The sequence below is a fragment of the Schistocerca serialis genome, chromosome 2 (assembly GCF_023864345.2).
Source record: "Schistocerca serialis cubense isolate TAMUIC-IGC-003099 chromosome 2, iqSchSeri2.2, whole genome shotgun sequence".
NCBI classification, from domain to species: Eukaryota; Metazoa; Arthropoda; class Insecta; order Orthoptera; family Acrididae; genus Schistocerca; species Schistocerca serialis.
In genome coordinates, this window is record NC_064639.1 from 970390475 (window position 1) to 970397919 (window position 7445).

At 44.8% G+C, this 7445-nt stretch overlaps 1 pseudogene; it reads left to right on the plus strand.

Annotated features, from left to right (window-relative positions):
* Nucleotides 1–5382: 5382 nt before the first annotated feature.
* LOC126459230 (5S ribosomal RNA) lies at nt 5383–5499 on the plus strand (annotated as a pseudogene).
* Nucleotides 5500–7445: the final 1946 nt, after the last annotated feature.

The following is a 7445-nucleotide window of genomic DNA, read 5'->3' on the forward strand; positions in this document are numbered from 1 at the left end:
GTGAAGTAAAATAGAGGCCACAGGGGAGTAGAACCACTGGAAAAAGTACACACAGCAGTTTGCATGGCGCAAACCACAGGCCGAAAAAAAATGTTCAAATGTGTGTGAAATCCTATGGACTTAACTGCTAAGGTCATCAGCCCCAAAGCTTACACACTACTTAACCTAAATTATCCGAAGGACAAACACACACACCCATCCCCGAGGGAGGAATTGAAGCCCCGCCAGGACCAGCCACTCAGTCCGTGACTGCAGCACTTTACACCGCTCAGCTAATCCCGCGCGGCAACAGGCAGAAGGGCCCACTGGCCAACCTAAGTGTTAGTACATGATGTGGAGAGGAGTATTTAGCACAGCTGCATATAAATAGGTGCCGGTTCACTAACAAAGCATTCAAGTGTGGCAGCTCTCCTGGACGGCGAGGTGTGTCACACCACCAGCTACATGCAGCAGCAGATGGGGCACCAGTATTCCAGTCCACGGCGGATCGCTGGCTCGACCCAATGAGGCCAACGCGGGGTCTGCAGCCAGCAGGTGGCGGGCCATGCCACAGCTCGCTACTGCAGGCAGTCATCTTGACTCCCAACACACGGTGGAGGCATCCCGAGGTTAGGGCCGCAGATTCAGATGTCGGATCACAGGCACTTGTTGTCGCCTGCGATCTGAACCACGACAGCGAAGATGCATGAAGCGGGCCTCCTGCGGCTCCCGGCGAGTGATGCTGAGTCGGCAGGGGCGAAGACCGCTAGGTTGACTGTCAGTGCATCCTGACGTCGCAGCCATACAAGGCCGCCACACATCGGGTCATTGCATGGGTCACTGAGGCAGCCATTCCGCACCAGGCCTTTTCACAGACAGTGAAGTGGTACCCTCAGCATTGTGGGACCCGGTTGACGCCGACCGAGAGGAATGGGGGCACTGTACCTGGAAATAATAAGTCACTTGGGAAACTCTGACGAGTCTTAATACAGTACCTTCTACCTCTTCCCACTACATTTGGTGTTGCTGCCACATTCAATGTCAGAAGTTGCCGCTACAGTCTACTTAACTTGCAAACAGCTACAGGCCTCAATTTTGTAATGTAGTACTTAAACTTCTTCATTCAATGAGTGTTCTACGGGATTTCGACTTTTATAAAGTGTGAGTTTATGGAACTAACTGGCCTTCAGCTGCCAGAAGTATTATGTTATCTATCAAGAAGTCACTCATTTTATGTTTCGTTTCAATCAACATTGGAGTAAATATGCTCCTAATCTTTGATAACTAAACTTGTTTAGTCATCGCTACCTGAGTGTTTTTTGTGCTACCATCAGAGGACACATTAGTCAGCATTGATGGACGCCAGTCTGGAGCACGCGAACGTATACTACAGAGGACTATCGTTTGGCTGTAGTACCTGGACCATTTGCATTTTTTATGCAAAAAATTGTAACCCCTTATGTAACACTTTACGGACAATTGATGTTGCTTCCTACAATTCGCGTAATGTACAACGAATTACTCTCTAGGGGCTCCACTGACATGCAGCTTTGAATCTGTCAATACTTGCTTGAGACACAAGGGGATGGCCACTTAGAAGGAGGTCTTTGTCGCTGCCTGTCTGAAGTTTTTGGACTACCTCATTACACTAGCTTCTGCCAATGCTGTTCTCCCATAATGGCGTAGGTGATCCAACAGTACCGTTGTCACAGATTTGGATTCAGAACACCATGACACATTGAACGTTCTCCTGGTCTGTCGCCAATTTGATGTACTACAAGTCTCAAATAACGAAGGGAAAAAACTGGAGAGCTGCTAAGCGTATTACAATAAACCTCGATTGTCTATCTACTAATTTCCAGGTTACGATGTTTTGAAATGATAATGGGACTTTATGGAGACCCTGTACTAAGTCATACGGAACAATGAAATAAAAATGTTTTGAAGTGTGACTAATACAGACTAATTTTATTTTTGGATCTTAACTGACGTGTTATGTAGAATGTCACTCGGGCTACTCATCACTTAAGACTGTTCGCTTGTGGAAGTCATAAACAGAAATGTAAACAAGCTAATCACATTTCAAACAAAGCGCAGATGTTACGTTGCCAATACAGAGAATATGATCCAGTAATATAGAGTACATTACTTGCTTATACAAGTTCCTTATCGCATTTTTCTGATAAGCTTTACATGGGTAATAAAACTGCTTGATCTGCTAGTATTAGCCAGTTCTGGTGCTGTTTTTTTTCTCCAGAGATCATCCCCCTATTACTTAACCTCCCATAAATTTGACTTCTCAGATCCTAATTACTGTGTCTAGTATGCTGTCAGATTTATTATCTTCCTCCATGCTTATGCCTAAAATTTCTCAACATAATTGTCGACACAGTAAATATTTCTTTCTCGTAATCTGAAAGGTAAACATTTCTGTCTACAGTAGACCTACACAAATCATCATGAAGTGCACAGGAGATGCGTATGTCACTCTGGTACATTCCAAAGCTCGTTCTGCTTATTCAGGGATAGACTAAGCGAAAAATGACTAGTGGAGCGCCTGAATGAAAATTGTTGTTCGTCTCATTTTACTTTCACCATTCCTGTGCGAGAGACTTGCAGGGACCTATGAGTATTATACATTTCACTCAGAAAACGAGTTCCCGAAACATCCGAAATAGGTCTGCGTTTTTGGAAGTCAGATTTTTCATCGTTTTTTGCTATTTTCTCGCACGAAACAGACAACTCTTATTCCGTGTTTGTCTTGCTTATATACCCTCCATCGTCTCTGTTTGCTAATCCGCGAATCCTTGTTCATGACTTTTGTAACAGAGCTAACTAGTAGACGGTGGTTACCCAGTAATCTGTAAGCCAATAGCATTTGTTGTACACGCTACGGAACTAGTCTTGAACTACATATTCCAAATATTATTACTCCCGGAGAATTGTGTTATATGAGTGACTCCGATTACTACTCATTTTCTCTCTCACTGAAGACGATTAAGATGAAATAATATCATTGATAAGATTCGCTGATGACAGTGCTGTCCTCTACGTAGATGAACAATTGTACGATAAACTGAGTGAAATGAAGAGCTTAATCAGCACAGATTACAAATTGAAAGTAAACTAAAGAAAGGAGCAGCAATATGAGATTAGCGAAAACTTAATATCAAAATATGGTACCACGAAGTAGACGTAGTGAAAGAATTCTGCTACCTTGTAAGGAAGATAATACGAAGAATGTAAGGAGTTAAAACACAGACTTACAGAGGTAAAGAAGACATTCCTGGCTAAGCAAGTCTAATAATATCGAAAATCGGCCACAATTTGAGGCAGAAATTTCTGAAAATGTAGTTTGAAGCACAGCATAATGTGCGAGCGAAACATGGGCCGTGGACACCCGGAAAAGAAGTCCTCGTACATGCGTACATCTGAATCGACGACGTACAGTTATTGAGATATTAAATTGATACTGATGATCACTGCGACCGCAACAAATTAAGATGTGTTTGAAAAAAAAAAAATAGCGATGATTATACCGGCTAGTGGTGACAGCTGTAAACTCGTACAACTATTCTATGTCATTTATGGGTGAGAACAGACGCGTTTCAAGTATGTTGTTGCGGAAGAATTCCAGAAATTAAGTGGATTGGTAAGATAAAACATCGGCTCTCCGCAGAATCTGCGAGGGAAGGAATATATGCAAAACAGTGATTTGAAGAAAGTACAGGATGTTACGACGTGTATTAAGAAGACGGGGAATGTCTTTTATATATTAGAAGTAGCAGTATAAGACAAAAATAGTAGGGGAAGACAGAAATATGAATATGTACATCTATTGATGTCGTTGGATGTAAGTGTTATTCGGAGATGAACAGATTGACACAGGAGAAGCAATCGTTTCGGGTCACATCAAACCAGACTAAGGAAAAAAAAAGAACGTTTTTCAATCGAAGGTCGGGACTGTCATATGTTTCCAGAGCAAAAAAATTGTACTCGTAGATGTTTTCATGAAGATAGCACAGTGTGGGTATGTATACTGAAGCACCAAAGAAGCTGGTAAAGGCATGCGTATTCAAATACAGAAATATGAAAACAGGCAGAACGCGGCGCTGCAGTCACTATATAAGCCAACAAGTGGCTGGTGCAGTCGTTAGTTCGGTTACTGCTGCTACAATGGCAGGTTAGCAAGATTTAAGAGCATTGAACGTGGTGTTATAGTTCACAAACGAGCGATGGGGCACAGCATCCCAGAGGGAGCGATGAAGTGGGGATTTTTCGGTACGACCATTTCACGAGTGTACCGTGAATATCAGGAATCAAGTAAAACATCACATCTCCGATATCACTGCGCCCGAGAAAAGATCCTGCAAGAACGGGACCAATGACGACCGAAGAGAATCGTTCAGCCTGGCAGAAGTGCGGCCTTTCCGCGAATTGCTCCAGATTTCGATGTTGGGCCATCAACAAGTGTCAGCGTGCGATCCATTCGGCGTAACATCATCGATAAGGGCTTTCGGAACCGAAGGCTCACTCGTGTACATTAGATGCCTGCACGACACAAAGTTTTACGCCTCGCCTGGGCCCATCAACGCCGACATTGGACTGTCAATGACTGGAAACATGTTGCCGGGTCGGACGAATCTCGTTTTAAATTGTATCGAGTGGATGTACGTGTACGGGTACGGAGACAACCTCATGAATCCATGCACCCCGCATGTCAGCGGGGAACAGTTCAAGCTAGCGGAGGCTCTGTAATGGTGTGGGGCGTGTGCACTTGGAGTGATATGGGACCGTTGAAACGTCTAGATAAGACTCTGAGAAGAGACTAGTACGTAAGCATCCTGTCTGATCACCTGCATCCATTCATGTCCATTGTGCATTCCGACGGACTTGGGCAATTCCAGCAGGACAATGCGATACCCTACACGTCCAGAATTGTTACAGAGTGGCTTCAGGAACACTGTTCAAAGTTGAAACACTTCCACTGCCCACTAAACCTCCCAGACATGAACATTATTGAGCACATCTGGGACGCCTTGCAAAGTGCTGTTCAGAAGAGGTCTCCACCCTCTCGTACTCTTTCGGATTTATGGACAACCATGCAGGATTCATGGTGTCAGTTCCCTCTAGCACTACTTCAAACATTAGTCGAGTCCCTGCCACGCCGTGTTGGGGCACTTCTGCGTGCTCGCGGGGGCCCTACACGATATGAGACAGGTGTATCAGTTTCTTTTGCCCTGCAGTGTATAAATTCTGAACAAATAAAAAGAGCGAAGAAAAGAACTTGATTATAATTAACGTAATCTCAGGACGGTAAAAAACCTAGAACAATGCTATCTTTCTAATGTAACATGTATTTCAGCATAGCTGGAATTTCCTCCGATCATGAAGGATAAAATAGGCAACGGCCTTGCCGCAGTGGGTACACCGGTTCCCGTCAGATCTCCGAAGTCAAGCACTGTCGGGCGTGGCCGGCACTTGGATGGGTGACCATCCGGCCACCATGCGCTGTTGCCATTTTTCGGAGTGCACCCAGCCTCGTGATGCCAATTCAGGAGCTACTCGACCGCATAGTAGCGGCTACGGTCAAAGAAAACCGTCATAACGACTGGGAGAGCGGTGTGCTGACCACACGCCCCTCCTATCCGCATCCTCAGTTGAGGATGACACGGCGATCGAATGGTCCCGGTGGGCCACTTGTGGCCTGAAGACGGAGTGCATGAAGGATAAAATCACGGTAAATAAGGAGGGTCGGATGCGGATTCGTACCTAGCTTTCCCTAAATACGAGTCATGTTGCATAACCACAGTGCTGCCTCTCTAGCACAAAGGAAAGATATTTTAATCTCTTGTCGACATCAGGGTCTTCAGAGAAAGGAACGAGCGAGTAGTCGAAGCACTGGGCTGTACAGTACAGCATAATATGTTTTGTTGTTTAACAGCCTTAGGATGGTAAAAAGATGGCATAACAAGGAAACAGGTGAATAATTAATGTTTTCGAGTACCGCATAAGATCTCTAGAAGAGCCTAACACAAAGACCGAAAGATATATGTCGTCTTCGAGCTTGTCGTCATGCAACGGGACTGCATAATCCCGTAAGATGCCCAAATCTCATTGCTGGCTGCTTGTATTAAGCTACAGACAAACAAGCATTATGTCTTTCGGCTGGGAGATTACCACCGGATAAATTGCCTGCCATGCTAATTCTTACACCAAACAGAGTTAAGCTCTTGGGTACGCACTTTCAAGCCGGCTGAAAGATCGAGAGTGGGCAGTACGCCAAACAGTGACCCCCGAGTGCAAGTGTTGAGTAACCACGGACCGGTCCGGGTGTTAAGTAACGATCGCCTCAGGTGTTTATCTGGAGGAATTTTATCTCAAGGCCGGAATCTCCAGACGCCGGCTCGAGTGTTCTTACAGGCAGTGGACTCCGACTGGATGACGAAATAGCAGGTATTCAGATGCTCGGAATTACCAATAATGAGGTGTTAAGAAGACTCTTAAGTTGACAGTGTCAAACTAATCGTTTTTACCTGGGAAATAAACGAGGTCATAAATCCAATGCCAAGGTCAATAAGTGATAACAATTCTCGTTGTACAGAATGTAACATACTTACTATCAAAAAAAGACAAGGCAAGAAGGAGACATGATAGATGCAAAAACGTTCCAGTGTGGCTGGATGCACCACAAGGTATTTGTGTGACAAAGCTTCAAAGACAGCGGTGTGCAGAAGTTAAGGGCGAAACTAACTTCCGCGTAATGTATGGCTGCCAAGAAACATATCTCTAAGTAACTTGAACCACACATAGAAACAATCGTTAAATCTACATCTACATCATACTCCGCAAGCCACCTAATAGTGTGTGGCGGAGGGTACTTTCGGTGCCACTATCTGATCTCTCCAACCATGTTCCAGTTGCGAGTAGTGCGTGGGAAGAATTAATGTCGGTAAGCCTCTGTACTGGCTCTAATTTCTCGAATTTTCTCCTCGTGGCCAATACGCTAGATGTATGTGGGGGGAAGTAATATGTTGTCCGACTCCTCCTGACAAGTGGTGTCGCGAAATTATAATAGTAACTCTCTCCGTGATGCACAACGCCTCTCTTGTAACATCTGCTAGTGGTGTTTGTTTAGCATCTCCGTAACGCTATCTCGCCAACTAAACGATCCCGTGACGAAACGCGCCGCTCTTAGTTGGATCTTCTCTATCTCCTCTATCAGTCCGGCCTGAGAGGGACCCCAGGTAGATGAAAAATACTCAAGAATCGGGCGGACAAGCCCCTTATAAGCCTCTTCTTTCGTGGATGAGTTACATTTCCTTAAGATTCTTCCGATGGATGCGTCTGGTGTCTGCTTTTCCCAGTATCTGTTATATATGATCATTCCACTTAAGGTCGCTCTGGATAGTTACGCCTAGATATTTTACCGCAGACACTGTCTCCAGCTGTTTGTCATCAATAGT